At 39.9% G+C, this 22141-nt stretch overlaps 1 protein-coding gene across 6 annotated transcripts in view; it reads right to left on the bottom strand.

The window, feature by feature from the left end:
- Cadm1 (cell adhesion molecule 1) overlaps nucleotides 1–22141 on the bottom strand; it is a 317257-nt gene that overhangs the window by 294388 nt on the left and 728 nt on the right. The gene's annotated exons all lie outside the window — the stretch shown is intronic.

The raw sequence follows: 22141 nt of genomic DNA, 5'->3' as shown, positions 1-22141 counted from the left end.
TAAGTGAAAGCTAGAATTAATAAATGCATGAATGAATAAATCCACTTACCTTGAAAATTAGAAAGTTTATAAGAAGAAAAATTCCAAATACTTCAGTATTTAAGTCTACTCTTTTTACAAGTCCCAAATAATATTCTCATCTAATCAAATATCACCTTTACTTAGGAAAAAATATGTAAGATTCCTTGTGTTTAGCATACCAGAATATACCTGCTTGAACCTGGCAGAGAAGAGGAGAAAAATCTGGAAAAGAAAGAAAATGGTGTTGAATTTCCAGTGTCCAAAATGGGAAATTAAGAGCACTGATAACAAGCAGAAAGTTATAACCCTTACCAAGGAGGGTGCAGTAAGACAAAGGGAGCTCTAAGTCAGGGGTCTGGGGCTTAGCCCCAGGTCTTGGGTTTTCTTGAATTAGTCCCTTCACTTTTCTGTCTGTTTCCTTATTTACAAGCCAAGGTTAGTCTCCATGCTTTCTCAAGCTCCTTGCAGCTCCACATTTCCGTGGTATACTGACCTGCCTTCCCTCTGAAAGGGAATGAAGATTATCAAGAACAGCTCAGAACCAAAGTATCTGCTGAGCAAAGAGGGACATTTGGTCTGCTGCTCAGGAGAGGGCAATCAGCAATGGAGAAGATTAGAGATGTTCTAACACAAGGCTTCCGGCCTCAGTGGAAACTCCTACAATCTCCTGCGTTCCTCTGAGATGTGGCAAACCTCCCCAGCTGCCTTCATACCAGTGATATCTCACCAGCAGCAGGCCCGACATGGGCTCCTGCACACCCCAGGAGGGCTTCCCTCTACAAGTTGACTTGCATCCACCCTTCAGAAGGCCTTTCCCATTATCTCCCTCTCAGAAGACAAAAAAAAAAAAATGGCTTCTCCCTCCTCAAACAAATGCCTCCCTGAGCTTCATCATGGTCCTTACAATTCTGGTCAAACCCCACTTTTTTAGCTTTAATCTCCCTCTGTCTTATCTCTTATTTTATGGCATGTAAAAACCTTCTCAAGTCTCACTGATTTAAAATGTATATAAAATTTCCCTTAGTCCTATACCTCTTTATTTCCTTCTCCCTCCCCTTACTTTCACCAGCCAAGCCAACATATCTTAAACTTCCACCTGAACTGCACAGCAAGTACCTTGGGTGAGGCCCTTATAACCTCAACTGATCTTCCATAGCTTCTCCTTAGCTGTTCTCCTACCTCTAGTTCTAATCCTCCAATCCATCCCACCCCTTCCCCACCGCTCCACCGACACTCTACATGGAAGAACACCCAAGCCACAACCCCATTATTATCAAGTTGGTCTTTCACATTGGACTCCTATCTACCCTCTTCAATTTCACATTTTGCTGTTCCCTCAAAGGCTTTTCTCTCCCAGCCATACCAAACTACTTGTAGTTTCCAGAATCACCCATGATTTTTATGTTTCCATGTCTTTCAACATCTAATCTCTCTACCAGGAAAAACTCCACTTTATCTGGCTCTCTACCTTTTAAGACCCAACTCCAGGTCTCCCCTGAAAGTCCTTTCTGACTCTTAATTATGTCTCCATCCTAAGTTAGATACTCCTCTTCTATGCTTACACAATGCTCTTAAATTGTCATGGTTCTGAACACATCGTATTATTACTGCTACTGTCTCCTGCATAAGAGTCTAAAATACTAATCCAGTAAGGGAAGAAATCCTATATACCATTAATCTTTGCAAACCTAGTACTTACCACAGTGTACAGCACAAAGTAGATGATACACACACACACACACACACACACACACACACACACACACACACACACACAGCATGTGCAGTATTTACAGGTCATTAAAGGCAAAAGACAAAATTTATAGCACATTTGTTTTAATTCCTGGATAAACAGCATAGTCTGAACCTGTAGCCCAGAACCTTCTTGAGTGGAAGTCACAAAGTGACTTTGTCATTGTCATTGGCAGTAGAAACCTTATGGTGTTATTTCTCTTATAAAATGATTAATTCCATTTGGAAAATATCAGTAGATATCACAGAATCCCCTTAAGACTTAGCTCACAGAATCTGAGATGTTAAAAAAAAATTTAAGATTGGACTGAGATTTCAATATATACACATTTCTATACATTAATATTTGTGCCATAAAACAAATGGTACTTTAGGAAAATTTCAGTTTCAAATAAAATTGTCATTCCCCTTATGTTAAGATCTGAAAGTTAACTTAAATGTCCTTCTGCTGTCTTGCTTTTCTTAGTTATTAAGCTTCAAATCCCTGTCATTGGCCAAGCAGTGAACATGCAATAATTATTTCATATTTTTCTCTCATTCTCTATCATCTTTAAATCCACAATATCTCAATCCAACTGATGTCAGTAAATCCAGTCTGTCCCAACTTTTCTCTAAAACTCTTAAAACTATTTGAATGAGGTGCTGAGCAGCTGTCAGTTATAGATTTGAAAATAAAAAAAGAGCCTGAAAATTGTACGTTCGGTATAAAAAGATAAGGTGAGGCAATTGAGAATGTTTAAGAACTTTAAATCGAGTTAAAAGCAGTTACTACGGCCAGACTCCACGAAGCTCCGCTTAATAGTCGCATTAGCCTGGCAGTCAAAACTATTCAAAATGAATAATGCTTTTTTCACATCTCACTCACTCTCAGCATCACTCAAAAAAAAAAAAAAAAGAAAATACAAAGTGAACCTGCATAAAGCAGCACAATCGTGTAACAGTAACCTTCAAGATTTAGCTTCCTAAGGACGAAGCTGGATTTATTAATCTAAGCACTAGATGAGTTATACCTCTCCTAAGGCCAAAAGGGATAATTTCTCAAATGAAGAAAAGACAATTAAGATATTCTAGAGGCTTTTAGACAAGAAAAGCAAGAGAAATGTAGAGAAAATTTCCGATTCAGCTAAGCAATAGCTAAGTCTAACATTCAATATAAACCTACTAAATTTGGAGCAGTGAGTAATACAACTCAACTCCTTCTTCCAAACCCCTTTACCAGTTCATGCTGTTGGTAAGCATGAGAATTTGCCTCCTTAATATTTTACTAGAAATTTTGTCCAGTATGGTAGCTAACAGCTATGAGTGTGGCTCTAAATCTATTATTAGAATTAAATAAAAATTCAACTCCTCAGACACACTGGGCACATTTCAAGTATTTAATGGTCACATGTGAATAGTGGTTATTAAACTGCATGGCACAGATAGGAATATTTTCATCATCACAGAATATTCAACTGAACAGCGTAAGAGAAAAAGGAAGCTAAATGAGCAGCTCAGGTTCCACAGCCCTAAATTAAGCTACTTTCCGATCATCCTACCTATAGGAAAAAGCCAGTCATCTCCTAAAGGTAATAGGTGAAATGTCCACAAAGATGCATCTTTTACATGAAAAGGTTAAGGGCATGCAGGCTGCAACTCAGCATGCTGCTTCATCCTCTCCACTCAACTACAGATGAAAATGCTCCCATAGACCAAGTGACTCATCTATGCTAAGAAACTGCTATGGCTTGCATGCAGTTGTCCTCACCAAAATTTGTGTTCAAATTTGCTTACCAATGTAGTGGTGTTGAGAGGTGGGGCCTTTAACAGAGATGAATTTCATTCTCATTAAGCTGGATTAGTTCTCTTAGAAATGGATTAGGTCTCCCGATAGTTAGGTATTAGAGAGCAAGGTTACTACACATGTTTTGCTTCCTTCCTCATGTACCCATTTGTCCTTCTACCATGAGATGTGCACCAGAAGCTGAGCCAAAGCCAACCCTGTGCTCCTGGTCCTCCAGAACCATAAGTCAAAGTAAACCTCTTTTCTTTATAAATTACCAAGTCTCAGGTATTGTTAGAGCAACAAAAACAAAGTAAGACAGGAACCATGCACTGTCTTTCCGGCCTGTGCACAGCACATTGAAAAGCTGGTGGCAGACATTAATCTACCTAAAGAAAAGGAGTTGCCATTAAGCTGACCTAGATTCCTCTTGCCATCCCGAAAGTGTTCCCTGAGCTACACTAGGATTTGTTGTTGTTCTCTGGTGGTGACTGTAAAGCTGTACACTTCCAGAAAAACAGCTTCCATCTGTCCTCCCTCCATGCCGAAGCCTGCCAAAGCTGTCATTCATCGTGTGAAATACAGGGACAGTTGTGAGGTTCACTAATTTGCTCTTTATTCAACATCACAGCCTCAAGAATCTGGATTCAAAAACATTTTAAGTGATACAGACAGGCTGAACAGAATCTCCATAGTTCTTTACATAATGTTAAAAACACAATATGGAGTACTGGTGTATGTCAATGAGAAATGAACCCAAATTAAAAAAATAAAAAATAAAAAAAACTGGAATCTGGTCCTTGCATTGCCATATCCTGTGTGACTGGCTAAATCACTTAAGTCTAATTTCATTTGCTTACATAACCTCCTCTTCCATAGTTCACTGCTTGCAAGACAATGCTCTCCCCTTCAGTGACAGTACCCTTCACTGACTCCTCATCACCTCGGTTAAGAGACTTTCTTCCCACATCTCCCACCTCCTACTCCCTCCTTTTTCCACAACATCAATCTCCCTGTCCTCTGACTAGTTTTTTCATGTTCACCAAGGGTTCTTTATCCTGTCTCCAACACACCTGCCTGACAGTTCTACCTAAATGCACCAACCCTTCAGGATCTCTCATACAATCCTGCCCTGCCTCCAGTACCTGACACAGGCAATTAGATAAACGTCTATCAAGTAAGTAAATGAATAAAAGGCTAAGTAGAACTTTAGCTATCACCTCTTTCTCAACTTCTAAACCATAGTACCACTGCATAAACTGCCTTCAAAACATTTCCATCTATACATTCCAATGACAGCTTAAATAATATATCCAAAATCAAGCTCACTGTCTTCACTTACTAAATTTACCACATAACACTCTTATTTATGTAACTGGAATAGCCATTCTTCTAGTCATTCAAATTCAAAATCAAAGTATACCTTCACTTCTATTCTTTATTTTCCCCCCAATTCCCATTTTCCATTCAACCACCAAATCAAATCAATTCTAACTCCATTCTTCCTTCACTCTCCTAGTTCAAGTTCTCATTAAGTATCATTTGAACCATTATACTCCTAACCTATCTCTCCACTTCTAATCTAATCTCTCAATTTCTAATAATTACCAGATCCACATTCCTAAAGTATGAAACTAGCTTTACTTTGGCGGTCAAAAAACCTACAACAGATCTCAAAGATTTTCTGAATTTAACCTAAATTGGCATTCCATCTTTTGCTAATCCCATCTCTCACTGGCCATCTTAGTTTTTCTACCTTTAAATTTGTGTGTTTTTTTTTTGGTGGTGGGATTGGGTTTGAACTCAGGGCTTCACACTTGTACTCTATCACTTAAGTCACATATCCGGTTCATTTTTCTCTATTTATTTTGAAGATGGGGGGCCTCAAAAACTACTTGCCTGGGCTGGCCTCGAACATCAATCCTCCCAAGTAGCTGAGATTACAAGAGTGAGCCACTGGTGCCTGGCTAAACTTTTATTCTTGTAATTCTCCTCAACCTGGAATTGCTTTCTTCTCACCTTTCTCAGTGGAAATCCTCCCCATGTTTTCAAGACTTCATTTAAACAGAAAGCCTTCAAGACACAGCATTTCCTTTATACGCCTTAATGGAAAGATTGAGCTATTAATGATCAGAAATCTCAGCTCCTTTGGCATTTCTCTGCTGTAACCACAGTCATACCTTCCAGGACCCTAAAGTGAATATGAAGAGAGGAAAGATCAGGCAAATAAACATTTTTTGCTACTGCCTACGGATGGCTTCAGCCTCAGCCCTGATGTGATCTCCCAGTTCACTGGGCTTCCTTTGCCCTACCCTTGTTTTGAGCTTCAAGGAATCCTCCTGTTTAAGCCAGTGGTTCAAACCTTTAAAACAAGAAAAGGAAGAAAAAAGGAAAGATAAACACTGTTTTCACAGAGACTCTTATGGGGAGATCAAACGTATAAAGATGGAGCTCTTGTGTTGAAATGGGACCCAGCACCAGATAAATGTTACATTATAAAATGAATTTAACTTTGATCAGTTAGTTATTCTATTATGAATATATTATATATTCATCTTTTTTTCCCATCTCTCCTTTTCTTGCTCCTTTAGTTCATGAAAAGTTCAGGTCAAATCTTGAAGGTGATGACCTCATTTTTAAAAATCCTAAAACCTTGGAAAATATTATATTAGAATATAACTCTGTATGCACTCACCTTATGAAACAAGCAAAGGATAAAGAAACAGAATCACAGATAAATGAATATGAAAATGGAAAATCAATTTTGGTTAAAAAGAGTGAAGAAAAATTCTGCTACTACCTCAGTCTGAAATTCTAACTTTAGTGACTTGACTCATGCTATTTCATAATGCTTGAGGAATAACAACCCAGGATGAAAAGAAATCTGGACAGGTTATTTAAAGGATCAACTTGTTTTCATGCAAATGACCAGAACAATGAAATAAACAATCCTGCAGACAGGATCTAGATGCAATTGTTCTTAAATAGGATGCCTGAAGCATTAGCTACCTAATTCTAGAAGAAACTGATTAACTCACCTTTTCTTTTTCATAGATAATACTAAGCATATACTATATATTAACACACTGACCAAATTTGTGTTTCAAGGGTATAATTTTCTTGAATATTACCATCAAATCATTATTTACTTGACAGTAGGTCACACTGGTAAGGATAGACCTACCCAGAATTACGGTAGAAAGAAAGGATAAACCCTTTACCCTGTAACTTAAAAGATTTCTTAAAAGGGCCACTCCTGGGGGCGGGGGCGGGGGGGGGGGGGCGGGAAGTCTACCAAGAAAAGGAATATGGCACATGGTAAAAATAAAGGAATCTATGTCCGCCCTAAAAACCTCAACTAATTGTGATAATCCAGTCAAAATGCCCAAGAAATCCAAGCCATGTAATCTAAGATGATACAGAGCAATATAGCTACAAGAGAAGCATCGATAAAATATGATTCTCCATAATTCAAAGCATTTAAAGCACCAAACACAGACTAGGCTGGATGCACGCCTTAGGCAGGGAGAAGAAAAGTCTAAATGGATGGATGTGACTATGAACCAAGCGCTTGAGAAATAAGCCATAAAAAACAAGTTACGATAGGCAGTCCGCCTCCTGACACCGTTGGAAAGTAGAGTTATTGAGTAGGCATCACTTATGACAGTGAGGAAAAGGGCTGGCCACCCCCTCCTCTCAAAAACGCCTTCACAAGGTCACAGTTACATCAGTGTTACAAATGCATTTAAAAAATATTATAGCAATAAACTCTGGTTACAGTGGGTCCACCTCTATATTCACAGGAAAGAACAAGCTCCAAACTTCTCCTAAATTAAAAGATAGTGTTAGCAAACACTCCTCTCCACCTGCACATGAAATCTCTCTCATCTTCCACAGAAGACCAAAAGGAAATCTTTTGTTTAAAACTAGACTGCTTATAGACAATTAACTTTATAAGCTTAATTTTACCAGTCTTATTTCAAACCACCTACGTAGTCACAAAATAGTGGAAGCATTTCCATAGAACGGGCTGCCTCACCCATCTCATTTTTTTTAACACAGCAACAAGCCATTTCTCACATTTGATCTGATTACTGTGATCTATTTTTTGATTCTGTAGCCACTGACTCCACATACATCTTTATTACTGTACAAGAAAAACCGTTACCCTGAGGTTTAAATTTCCCTATGTTCACTACCTCTTCTGAGAATCTATCTCAGTTTTAAGACAAGACTCTCATGAAAGAAGAGGTGAGGAGGAGCCGATGGCTTCAGAGATAATTTTCTTGGTTTGCTGCCTCAATTCTGAAGTGACAACATGACCTCACCCATGACTCAAAACCAGCTGTCCCAAGACTGTGAAATGATTAAATAAATAGGAAGAGATGCTCTTGTCTGTTTTTAGTCTAAATCTCTCCAATGACTTCCCAACAACCAAGTATGAATAAACACTAGAAGTCAGTCCTTCAAACACCAAAGAATCAGGCACATTGACATCCATTATGAGAGAACAAACAACTTCTAGTAAGAATTACAGCTCTAAGCACGGATAATAAGACAACCACTAAGCTAAATTCATAAATGGTAAGGCTTTATACAAATTACATAGTCCAACTACCAGTATTCATGACAGATGAAAAAGAATAGGAGATAAATATACCAGAAATCAAAGTGTGATGGGAAAACGGAGACTGAAAAACAGACCTTTGTGGTGATTTGTTTTTAAACTGGTCTTCAAGTCTGATTTAGGATCACTGTGTTCCCTGTTTACATTTTTGCTGAAAGGTTTAGACATGATTTAATGAATGCCTAATTTTCAGTTCATTCATTGGTTCAACAAGTTTCATTGAGCATGTACTATGTGTAGGACTGTGGGCTTTGTGCTGTTAAGGATATAAAGAAAAATAAGAAATCATCCTTCCTATAGAAGACATAGGACACGTGTCTATCCATGGACATATGACAACATATAATAAAGTAAAAAAAATTTTTTTGCAGTACTAGGGTTTGAACTCAGGGCATCACACTTGCTAGGTAAGTGCTCTTACCACTTGAGCCACTCCATTAGCCCTTTCGTGTGCTGGGTACTTTCCAGATAGGTTTCACAAACTATTTGCCCTAGCTGGCTTTGAACCACTGAGCTCCTCCTGATCTCTGCCTCCCAAGTAGCTAGGATTATAGGCATGAGCCACCAGCACCTGGCTTAAAGTAAAACATTAAATGTCACGTGACAGAGAAAATTGCAATGGAAGTAGAAAGGAAATCATACTTAGGCTGGAAAGTTACATAAGACTTGAAAAAGGAATGCTGGACTTCTGCCTTTATATGTGTATAGGATTTAAGCAGGCTGACACAGGGCTGGGAGGGGTACAGCTTAGTTGTAGAGCACAAGCTTAGTATGTGTGAGGCCCTGGGTTGGATCCCCAGCACCAAAAAACACAAAAACATATAAATAGACCCACATGGAAGGTTGAAGGAAAGGACATTCCTGTTGGACAAATACAAAACATATAGCAGATATATAGAGAAGAGTTTAGCAAATTAGAGTATGTTGACATAGTCAGGAAAAGACCTTACAAAAGCACAAATGGGCCAACAAAATGAAACCTAACCAGCCTGAATGGTCACGGAGGTTTCCTCCAAGAACTGGTGCTTAATCTGGATTCTCAGAAGACATGTAGAAACCAGCCATAGGGATGTGTGTGCTGCAGGCACAAAAGAGCAAGGTGCATCTGGGACACATTTACTTTGGTAGTCTTAAAGTGTGGAGCGCTGGCAAGAAGTAAGCTTGAGTTAGACTGAAGGTAGGTGATGAAGCACCCTGCAGGCCATGCTGAAAGAGTAAGCTTCATCTTTAAGGTACCAAGAACACTTTTAGGTATTTTAAGCTAGAAAGTAACAATCTAATGTGCATTTTAGAAAGATTCATCTAGAAACAGCATTAAGGATGCATTACAAGGGATGGGGCTGGAGTAAATGGACCAATTAAGGGGCTGTTATGCCAGCTTAAGTCTACTTTCCTCATTTGCAAAATGAAGTTGGGCAGGACTTGGTAGCTATTAGAGGAGGATAGGATAACGAAGAAAGGAATGATACTCTCAGATGACTCCTGATTTATTTAACTCATAGGTGGATGGCAGGGCCCTCCATCAGGACAGAACATTCAGGATAGATGGAAGCATGGAAAAAACAGATTAAATTCAGTTGTAGACATCACGTATCATGATTTAAATATATATACATATGTGTAATTTATAGTTCTAAATTATAAAATTATGGTTCAGGTCCTAGTTCTGACTACTATTTGTACTTCTTGAATAAGAACCCTATGTCTTATCCTCTTGGTAAGTACTGGTAACTACTTATAGGGTGATAGTAAGAATTAATGAGATCATGAATGAAAACAATCAATAAACTATAGGTGCTGTTTTGGCATTCATATTATTTAAGATAACTATCGAACATCCTAATTGAGACGCCCAACAGGCATCTCAACATTCTAATTTTTATCAAGCACAGTATGAAGTTCAGATACAAAAGGCATCTTGACTGTGTACTTCAGAGTAAGTTCTACAGCAGTTTTCTTTTTTATAGTAGAAAGAATTGGGGCTTGAGATACAGAGTTACCAACTTATTAGATGGGGAGAACGTTAAAAAGAACATCAGAAGTAAGGTAAGACATGGTTATTAAATACCAGGGACAAACATTACATCATTATCAAAAGAAGCAGACCTTCAGAAAAAGAAATGGGAGAGAATTGAAGGTAGTAGAAAAATTGGCTTCTACGGTAAAATAAAGCCAAGTGATGAGAAAAGTCATCAAAATAAATGAGAGCTCAGGATTTGCTAAAAAGGATAAAGGGCATAGGGAAATGCTAACAGTGATTTGTATAAAAATATTTAAAAACAGAACAATGCCACCCATTGTTTTTTGATGGGAAAAACAGGATGGATAGATATATTTCAAAAATGAAAGAAATTGCTGCTATAAGAAGGTTGGCGGGAATGAAGCAGGAAGAGTAGGGGTGTTTGAGCCATGCTAATAATTTATGTATTCAAAAATAAATCAACCAGAATAGAAAAAACTACAATTAAATTCAGATAGAAACAAATGATTCCAACCACATAACAAATTAATCACACACACACGCACACACCACTAATCCGTGAACAAGTGAATGTGGTATTCTATCAATCCTAGTGGGTAGACAGAATAGATCTATTTTTAAAGACAAAAAAGAATGTCAGGGAAAAAAAATCTGAGATTTACTTGATAAAGCTACTTGGTAGGTTTGTTGTCTACAGTGGTCTTGGTGGAGTAATTCCAAAATGATTTAATATTAAGCATAAAATATGATGTGATGACAACCAGGGTCTCCACTATGGGACAGCAAAGTAAGGATGGGAGATGGAGAAAAACAATCCTGGGATGTAAGACTGGAAGTGGGCATCAGTATGAATTAACTGAAAAAAATGTATTAATTCATTGGATAGGATTGCATGCGTGTGTGTGTGTGTGTGTGTGTGTGTGTGTGTGTTATCCTACTTCTACCCAATAAAAATGTCTATAAACAATGACAAGTCAATTGTAATGAGCACAAATCTTTAGTACCTAAATAGCATTTCTCCACTAAAATAATCTACCCAGACTCCTTGGAGAAACAGATAGATCCAAGTCTGGGGTAGGGAAAATATAAGGTGAACTTAGATATCTTTTTGTGACATAAAATGACAAAAGTACTTAAAAATCAATGAGAATAGCCAACAGTATAGGGTTTCTACTGGCTAATTACGGTGGTAATGAAATACTGTCAAATAACATTGAATTTTTATTTTTTAAATCTACATGTTCATTGTGATTTTTTTTAAAAGGGGAGAAAGGGGGGAAGAAAGCAAACTCTTCTTTATGTAGGAATTCCTCTAACTAATGTAGGAATTACAGAATTAGAAAATTACAATTGTGTAACCATTGAAATAATATTTGATTCAGGCATGGTTTATCAATACTGCTAAAATCATTAAGTGAGGTATTTTTAGAAAACAGGATCTTTAGTCTCAAAATATCCCACAAATTTTTTTATTAATTACAAAGGGAAAAAAATGGAGAAATCTCTAAACCCCTTAAACTACACAGCTAAAGGGAATCCTTAACTAAGGTATCAAACCAGAAATAGGGTGAACCAGTATTATGTCTCCTTCCTTCCATATGAAGCTACAAGAAGATGGCAACATCAGCTATGCAGTGTTCTTGGCAAATATGTTTAACCTGAACCAAACTATGAAATAATGATCAAATGACTGGTAGAACTATATTCTATAAAACAGAAAAGTTTGGACTCACAAAATGTCAATGCCATGAAAGACATCTCTTAAAGTGCCCTTTAAGAAAAATAGATGGAGCTGGGGTTGTGGCTCAGTGGTAGAATACTGGTCTAACATGTGCAAGGCCCTGGGTTGATACCTACCACTGCAAAAAAAGAAAATGAAAAAAGGTGAGAGACACAGAACAAGTTCTAGATTAAAGGAGAATAGAGACATAAAAACTAAATCCAACATAAGGTCTCTGATGGATTCTAGATCCAGATGGGGGAAGGCAAAGAAACACATATAAGGAACATTAATTGACAACTGGAAAAATTTGAGTATGGACTAGTTATTAGGTAATATTATTAAAGCAACATTAATTTTGCATAATAATGGTCCTGAAGTAGTATAGATAGGCATTACATACAGAAGTATTCAAGGGTGAAATACCGTGACACCTGCTGCTTGCTTTCCTGCAATTCAGAAAAAAGAAAAAAAAAGGTATGTGAATATATGTGTATATATTATTAGAGACAGAGATAAGGCAAATGGGCAAAATGTTAACAGTTGATAAATCTAGGTAGTTGTCACTATATTCTTATTTCAACTTTCTTATGATTTCTGTAATTCTCCAAAATAAAGTTTAGGAAAAAGAATAGACAACAACTTTTTAGAAAACTAAGATAGACCTAACATAGTGCCTCATATAAAAATACATAGTCAATTTAAAAATCATTTTTATTTTTTTACTTATTTATATATGTAATTTTTAGTAGTACTGGGGGTTAAACTAAGGGCCTCAAGTTTGCTAGGTAGGTGGTGGGTATTTTCAAAATAGGATCTCAAGAAGTATTTGCCCAGACCATCTTGGAACTATAATCCTCCTGCTCTCTGCTTCCTAAGTAGCCAGGATTACAAGCAAGAGCCAACAGCACCCAGCTAAAAATGATTTTTAAGTGCTCACTTTTCTACCAAATGCCTTAAGAGCTAACTACAGAAACACCAGTTCTTTAATATATATAGTATATAAAATCTAAGAAGCTGAGTAAAATAATAAAGCCCTCTCTGTGCTAAAAGGCCCAATCATTAGACATTATCATCATTGTCAGTTTCTTCAAGAATCCTACAATTCCATTCACTTTAAAAATATTTATCTCCAGGGGGACCATACTGCTACTTTTTTCTTCCATTTCACCTTGGAACAGACTAAGTACATCCTGAATTAATTCTTTCAACCTAGTATTTTCAGAATTTCCTCACATGTAAGGGATTTACAAACATGATTACGTATTAGTAGCCAGAGACATAACCCCCACCACTAAGTAATAACTATTTTAACAAAGTAGATAGAAAGATAGCTAGCTAGATAGACAGACCATTTCCTACTTAAGTGTGTTCATATAAATGATTTTATTTTTGCCATTGTATAAGGTAGGCTGTTTTTGCTGTTCTTAACTCATGAGTAAAGTACTAGGTTTCTGTAATCCCAGCTACTCAAGAGGCGGAGATAGGAGGATCTCAGGCTGGCTGGAGCAAAAGTTCAACACCCTATCTGAAAAAGAAAAAGCAAAAGGATTGGTAGTACTAGAAGTACTACCAGTACTTAGGGCGCTTGTGAGGCCCTGAGTTCAATCCCTAATATCACAAGCTAGATTTTGCTGTTCTGTAACCTAAACTGGGTATTCCACTGGCCAACTCGGCCTAGTGATAGAGAGATCTACTTCAGGAAGGGGAAATGAAATTGCAACTAACATTCTTGTGATTGCTAACAAAACCAGAGGAAAGGGACAAAGGCCTGACTTCCCAATGTTTTGTGTTCACAAGATAGGCACAAGGAAAAGTGAGATTCAGTGTCATTTAAGCTAATCTCTACTTGAACCTTTTAAGAGATAAAACCATTTGAGCAGTAATTTAGTACTAAATTAACTTGTTTTTTTTTCTTCCTATCTTTGAAGTTTTTATTGTTTAAATAAGGATTTTTTCAAGAGAAATGAGGCAATGCTCCTGTTCTATTCAGAAGAAAATAATCAAGCTGATGACTTGTAAAATCCTGGTTTATCACAGGCATATTCAGATGCAATGCCAAATACACAACCACTTTCTGACAAAAGACTATTCCCCAAGACTGTTCCAAAATACTGAGATAGTTAAATTTTTCTATCACTGTATTATCATGCTGCCAACCTTTTTCTACTTGCGAGAAGTGAACTCTGAAAGGAAAAGATGCCAGACAAGAAAAAAACTATGGCAGATAGTAATACCAGATAAAGGTCTTAAAAAGATCCTTAAGATAACAAGTCCAGCAGTTAGACTGAGAAACAAAGATTTAGGTTTTATGTTTCTTAAGCCAATGATAATTCACACTCTAGGTCATCTACTAAAATGCAACCAAATTCCTAGACCTGGCAGTGATGCTAAGATGTCAGCATGACTATGTTTAGTCCATCTTCAAGCTACAGTAAATCTCCATATTCAAACAGGTTCTACCAAACAGCCACAATACATTTTCAACATTCTTTTTTGGGGGAAGAAAGGGGGTGGAAACAGAGGGTATTGTGATACTAAGGTTTAAACTCAGGGCCTTGCACTTCACAGGCAAGCACTCTACCACTTGAGCCATGCCTTCAGGCCACTTTAGGTTCAGACAGAGTTAGCTAGTTGTGTGTGTGTGTGTGTGTGTGTGTGTGTGTGTGTGTGTGTGTGTGTGTGTGTGTGTGTGTTTTGCCTAGGCTACCCTTGAACTCTGAAGTAGCGAGGATTACAAACATGCACCACCATGGCCATGAGATAAGGTCTTGCTAACTTTTTGCCCAGGCTGGCCTCAAACCACAATCTTCTAGATCTCTGCCTTCCAAGTGGCTGGAATTATAGGTGTGAGTCACCACACCAGACCCCCCATTTTCAACATTCTTCCGTTTAAAATTTCCATTAAAATCAAAGCCATAACATTGACACATTTTGTCTTGACATAAAAAACATACTCATATAGAACACCTATAATGCAGAAAAAGAAATGCTTACAGGGAGGTATATTTTAGAAAAAGAGGCATTGGCTAAAATAAAAGATGCAAAGGGAAGGTGTTATTCTCAAAGCAAGGCAAAGCAAATCCTCCATCCTTCACCTATGAACCAAGACAGACAGTTAAAGGCAAAGTAGAGTAGTTTTAGGCCACAGCGACCAGCTGAAGGTTGAAAGGCAGAATGACTTTCTTCCTCAGTTTCACTGGATAATCATCAGTCTTCCAGTCCCATCAGGATTAGGCTGAAAAGTAATAAGAAATGAGGGACATTAGAGGAAACGGGAGAGCAATTGAGGAAGGAACCACCTAAACAAAAAGTGCACAGAATGAATTTGATGCAAGAAGTAAGAATTTGAGAGTAGATTTCTGAAAGGGAAGTGCCATGATCCTAATCTGCAAAGAATCAGAACTACAGTAGATAGACTTGAGTTCCTTACCACTACCAAAGAGGGGCTGGGGTGGGGGACTAGCTAGGAAGCTTCTACTAGTAAAACATGGTTTGTGGCAGACACTGAGCTTTCCAGAGAATGTCATGGAGAAACAATCGGCCCCTTAATTTCAGTCCAAGAATGAAAGATAAAGAAAAGGGAGAAAGGCACTGGAGACTAGGATGACGATGATGTCATTCACAAGAAGGGAGACTGAGAAAAGTTGATACCTGTGGCAGAAAGATGAAAGGTTCCATTGTTGACAGGTTAAGTTTAAGGTTAATCCCAGCCAAGTGGAGATATGGTACAGACAATAGAAGAGATGAGGCTGGTGAACCCTTCATTTCTCTTTTTTTTTTCAAGCAGATTGTTCCCCACCCCTTCCAGGGACAGCATAACTTAATTCCAACTTGACACTGCTGTCCAGTGCTGGACAGCTGAAGAGGAATTAGAGAGCATACCTTCCCAAGGAAGTCTGCCAAGAGCAAGATACTTATTCTAGGCATTTCTCAAAGTCCCTGTCACTGGAATATCAACTTCAAACACTGAGTAGCATTTAAATATATATCACAGCACTTTCATTTCAGGCCTACTTAACATTTCTGAAATATCTAGATCAAAATGTTGGGTCAAATAACTATATTCCAGTAAAACATCTACTAAAAGATACCACCACCACCCTTAAGATAATCGCCTCCTTCAAGACACCTGTCAGTCCTAACAGGTTTTCTTGGCACTTGCTTTCTCTCAACCCTAACACCTAGTTTCCCTTTTGAGTAGCAATAAAGGCCATGCATCATTTTGGCCGTGCATGTGTGTAAATACCCACGTCTCCCTTTTTTCTAACCCTAGTTCATAGCCAACTGCACCATGGCTTTTGAGGACCAGCACTGGAAGATCTTCAAAGAGAAACTGCCCATTAACCACAACAGCAGCTGCTGGCTGCAGCCTACAATTTAAATCTCTGAAAAAGAAAAGTGTGGCTTCTGAAATTTAAACAAGGAGGTGCCACTTGTAATTACAAACATTCCAGTGGCTTCTTTCCTTCATTGATAGTTTCCAAACAAAGGCTTTTTATTCCATTTTGGTGGGTGCTCCCCAAACGGTGAATGTACAAACTCCATCCTGAATTTTTTTGTGCGGCAGCCAGCTCAAGAAGCGGGCTTTTACCCGGTCAGGGCCACCCAGACCCATCAAAATCATCTCATGTAATTACCTGCTTGGCTAGAAACCAAAAATCCAAACATTTCAGATTTATAGCCTGCGTTAAATAAAGCATTTGAGAAAAAGCATCTTTAAATTAAAAAGAAACCCTCACATTTCACGAACTTTGGGAAATGAAACCAACTTATTTTCAGAAAAGCCAAAGAAGTTCAGAAATTAACACTGAAACATCCCAATATTTCAAGCTGAAATTTTAAAATAGTATTTAAAATCAATGGTACAAACATTGAGAAGTAAAGATATGAACATTTTTTTCTCCTTTATCACCCCTCTCCCCCAACCCACAAAAATAAGGCCTAAATACTTACAGCTTATACAGGTTGCCAAGCCTAAGGCATTTTGGCTGAAATTAGCACTTAGCCAGTTAGAAATGGAAAAATACCATGGAAGTCTGGAAAGATATATATACATACATATATATATGTAAGAACCGGGTATCTCACAGCCATCAAACTAAAATAGCTTTCTCTACAAAAGTCCTCAGGCAGACTGTACTCACTGTGGTAACAACTGGAAATAGCCAATCTGGACAAGGGTGCAGGCCACAGATGAGGGATTAGCTACAATTACTGCATATTTACACAACAATAAAAATCTTACCCGATCCAAACAAAACCTAGTTTAAAATAAACCAAACCCTAGGAACGTTCTCCCCAATGCGGGCAGTGCTGCACTCTGGTTTCTGCTTTGCCTTACCCACTACGACAACCTTTTATTCTGCCTCTATCAGAAAAGCAAGGGTAGGGCAAAAATTCGGTATAATCATTTGCAAATGTGGATATTCAGATGATACTGTAATTATGAGTGGGGAAAGAAGGGCCTTATCTTAGAGATTCATTCTGAAGTAACTGCAGAAGAAATTATGGGATGTCCAGGAATTATTTTAAATAAGCTAGGAAGAGGAGGCGCCATGAAGGGAACAGACTGACCAAGGGTGGATAGCTGTTGAAATAATTGTACACAGGGTTAAATATGACATTCTTCCACTTCTGTATACATTTTAAAACTTCCACAAATGAGAGAAAATATGACCAATGTGAAAAAAAAAAATCATGTTGCACAAATACATTTTTTTAAAAAGCAAGAATGTCCCTTCAGCTTTTTCTGAACAAAGGACTCATACCTACTAAGTGCTCTTATTCTTGACTTAAGAAAGATTTTTTCCTTAGTTATTGTGAAACCAGTTCTACTGTTAAAAAAACTTTGCAAGGACAAATAAAGAGCTTAAAAATCAAAACCTGCATCTCCTGAAGCCTAGTTTTCACAAATCAGAATGTCAGAGCACCACAAACCCAGCATTCTCCCCTATGAGGGTGCTTAGGACAACATTCACGTGGTGGCTGCCAAATAAAGTCCAGAGGTTGCAGAATGATTTGTCGACACCAAAGACAACATTACCAAGAACTGGTCCTTTCTTCCCAGAGGTCACTCCTTCTGATCCATGGGTTTATTTCCTAGAGTGACAATTAATCTTGCTGCCTTCAGAATACAAAATATTTTTAGCCAAAGTAGAATTCTCCCGTGATCCATATCTCTACTGGGCATCCCTGCCAGGAGGTGGAACAGAAGGTCCACTGGCTGGACATCAAGGCCCCAGTTCCCACCCAGGATCTGTAGCTAACTCAGCCTCAGTTCAGCTGTGAGCAAGGTCCTTCCCTCTCCGGGTGTCAAGGCCTCACTTCAAAATAATGGATTTTCCCGAGATGATGTCTATTATCTTTCTCCTTTCAAAAATGCTATGATTATAAGACTCTAATATTTTTTAAAAGCGATTTTGTGCTAAAATGTTACATTTTCTAGTAAATATTTTAATGTGAATATCAATACTGTATGTGGTGAATTTTTGTATAATGTGCATATATATATATGCATACATCAGTATGTGTTATGTTCATATCGATATCAGTACATACACACACACACACACACACACACACACACTGATAGCACTAAGTGCTTATACAAGACTAATTGCTTCCAATTCAAAGCAGCAAATTTTCAATTCTGCAACAGATGTCGCTGTGTGATTTCTCCTTTCTATGCTGGATTTTCTGTTAAAAATGTCCAGCGTAATGGTCAGTACTATTTTTACAAGAAAGATACACACATTTTAATCCTTTGGATTTATTTCTTATAAGTTTTCTCCATATGCAGGTCAATTTCCATTCATATCATAGTATGGATGAGTTTGGCCACATCAAGAAATTCTCTCACATAAAAATGGACCTTATATTAAACACACACACAACATTTTTAAAACATACATTCTAAGTGGCCAATTAGGCATTAAATTTCACATACACAAAGCCAAACAGAATGACACTGTTTATTTATTAACAATGTAATCAATTTCTAAAGCCCAAAAAACTCAATTAGCAATACAGGCCAAGGAATCATAAAAATTCATTTATGTATAAAGGTAAAAAAATACCAGGTATGGGAAAAGTAAAAAAAAAACTCCAAGAACACCATTAACAATAATGAAAATTTTGGATCTTAGTTTTCACAATATTTCTTTAAAAATAAATATAGTAAAGCTAATGTTATAATTGCAAGATCTTACCAATCTGACATTCACTATCAACCACTTCTTGACACATGTCATAGAAAAATGACATCTCTTTCCCTGGAACCAATACATCTTCCAAGGATCATCAATTTCAACAGGTAGCTAGCTACCACTTTCAATTCAGTGCTGGCAGAAAGGATTTCAAACTCTCCCTTTGAAACCCAGGACCATTACCTTCTGGGATTTTTCGGGAGTGGAGAGAGAGGAGCAAGCAGTGAGTCTGAGGACCAACTCCGATAAGCCTATGAAGTAAGGAAGTGAGAGAGGAAGCGAAAGTGTCCTGTCTATTAGAGTCTTCCCTGTCCCACTCCCCTTTATAGGGAGGCCCTTGGGGAAAACTGACTAAAACATGTACAACATCCATATGAATAAAGCTCTTTGTTCCAGAGAACTGCCTGCTCTTTTATTCCCCCCTTTTTCGTATTTGTTCATTTCAAAAGATTGCTCAATGGGTCTCTTGTTCCTCCAAAATGTCCCAGGCAAATAATGCAAGCTTGTCTCGTCACACAAGTCACTAAATGAAGCCTTGTGCGTCTCCAGTGACACACTGTAAATATAAAGTGGCATTAATGAGGGATATTTTATCAAAGCTATCACGGGCAAGTGCAAGTCCCTCCTGCGGCTATTCAATTTGATGCAGGGAAAGGCAACAATAGCAGGGCGGCACTTTTGCAAAGTCCCTGTCCCTGTATGCAAGCCCCAACAGGCTGCGGCAAGCAAAACTCAGCCCTGGGCTTTCCCATCACCACCACAAATCCCCCACCCATCAGCCATCTTCTCTAATCCTGAAAAAGGTAAAAGAGTGTATGTGGTGGGGGCGGGGGGCGGGGGGGTGGGGGAGTAGCACTGGTTCATTCAGGATCCAAAACAACATCTTGCCTGCACCTTAAACATAAAGGGAGTGATAAACACAGTTTAGGCAATCCCATGTTGGCTGCATTTCATTAACATCTATGCCATCCAAACACCATAGGAGGGATGGGAGGAGATTTTCTCTGGGGAGATGGATGGCTTGCTTCAGTTACAGAGAAAAACAGAACCAGAACCCAATGCACAAAGGCTGGAGTTCTCTTTCCCTAGCAAGGACGTAAATGAAACAAACCTAATGAACTTAGACGGCAACACCAACAGGTTTCTTTAACCCTGGGAATGAGAAGCAAAAGGCTCTATAAGAGCTTAAACTAAGAGGCTGAGAAATAAAAGTCCGTAGGTGTTCACCTGAAATTTACCCCTGCAGTATGAGAGGACCTAGGACTGAGTCAAGCCTCCCCCACTCCTCGCAAAGTCACCACACACAGAGAAAAAAAAAAAAAACCATTCTAAGAAAAAAATAAAGTCATCTCATCCCCTCACTACAAATCAAACCCAATTACTTTCTAATTTGAACACAATCTGATAACCAGCGTACAAACAGGGAGGTACACAAGAGCAAGAAGCTGCTTCCATGGTAACTGGCAACAGAATTTTCCTGTAGCTTTGACATGCACGGTTGCGTTCCAGATCGCTCCTTTCTAAGTCAGCATATATCCCTCGCAGGGAAGGCAAGTTCTCCCCGAGAGATAGTCACAAATATAGTACTGTCGTTACTACCCGGTGCCTCCGATGAGCAGGCTTGACAGGGGAGGCATGATCTAATCCTACTCTGATGGCAAGCGACTTTGCACATTGCACGGCTCCCATTTTTAGTCGAAAGGCAAAATCCCCGGCCAGCGTTCCTCCCCCCGCTTTTTCCAGCCAATACAAGTCTATTGTTGCCTCTATTTTGCGCCAGTTACAGAGCCTTTACTCACGCTCACGTTTAACACTGGCGCTTTTTTACAATGCAGCAGCACGAGGGATCTCTTTCAGGAACATTTTATCGAACCCCTCCAGTCAGTGGCATCGCCCGAAATGAAGTTGTAACCACTCCGGCATCGGCTAAACCCAATTATCTCGTAACTCATAAATTAAGAATTCATAGAGGAAAAAAATACATAAACAACATCCGGAGACAGACAGTGGCAGGGAATAAAAAAATTCTCCACGCTGGAATGGAAGCTGTTGCTAGGCTCCCACCCCTGGAGCCCCAATAGGTTCCTCAAGCCGAGCTCCTATGCAAGCCAGTGATGGGGGGGGTGGAGGGGGGCAACCAACCCGGCACCCCCCAAATCAGAAGCTAGCATTGCCTACATCCCCATTGCCTACAGCGTGTCTCCAGCGGTGTTTACATAACTGTGTGTCCTCTAGCGTGTAAACAAAAGGCACAGCCCAAGCAGAGAGGCGCCCCCGAAGCAGCACGCGGGCCGGGGGCTCCGCAGGTGGGGGCTGAGCTCTCCGCGTCCTCCGCCACTTGTTGCTCCCGGGTCTTGCAGCTCCGAGCTGCAAGGAGGGGCTTTGCAGGCGAAGCGCCCTGCTGCATCCCCTCCTGCACCTCTGCCCGCCCCCCGTGGCCCGGTGCTACTCGGTTCCTGGCGCCCGTACGGAGCACGCTGCGAGCAGCCGGGAGCGCAGGGACGCCGATCAGGCTGCCGAGCATGGCGAGGTGGCGGGAAGGGAGGCAGGGTGCAGCCCGGCCGGCCTCTCCGCTGGGGAAGAGCTCCGGATCCCTTTTGTTAGCAAATGCAAACACTGCCCTCTTCTTTCCCGACCGCGCTAACGCGCCCGGCACACGGGCAGCCACACACGGAGCTCCTGCCGAGCGCTCGGCGTCTTTAGGGAAGGCGCCAGGCGTGCAAAAGCCGCCCCTGGGCAAATTCCCAAGACGGCCCGCCACGCGGGGGGCGCCCGCAGGCCCGCAGGGCTCCGGCTTGGCCGCAGAGGCCGCGAATGCCCACTCTGGCCCCCGCGGGCCGCCGAAAAGACGGGCAGCCGGGAAATCCGGTGTCCCCACTCGTGGCGGAGGACGCCGTGGGGCGGGCGGGCTGCGGTCTCCCCGCGCCTTCCCGCAGAGGCGGCGACATTGGCCGCCCCCCCTCTCCACCCCGCGGGGCCGGGCCGGGGAACTTTCCTCGCCTGGAGCCGGGCCAAGGAGACCCGCAGCCCAGCCGAGGGCCGGAGGGAAACACGAGGCGTGCAGCTCGGG

This window comes from Castor canadensis, chromosome 2 (assembly GCF_047511655.1).
Source record: "Castor canadensis chromosome 2, mCasCan1.hap1v2, whole genome shotgun sequence".
Taxonomy (NCBI): Eukaryota; Metazoa; Chordata; class Mammalia; order Rodentia; family Castoridae; genus Castor; species Castor canadensis.
This window is presented reverse-complemented; position numbering and strand designations above follow the sequence as displayed.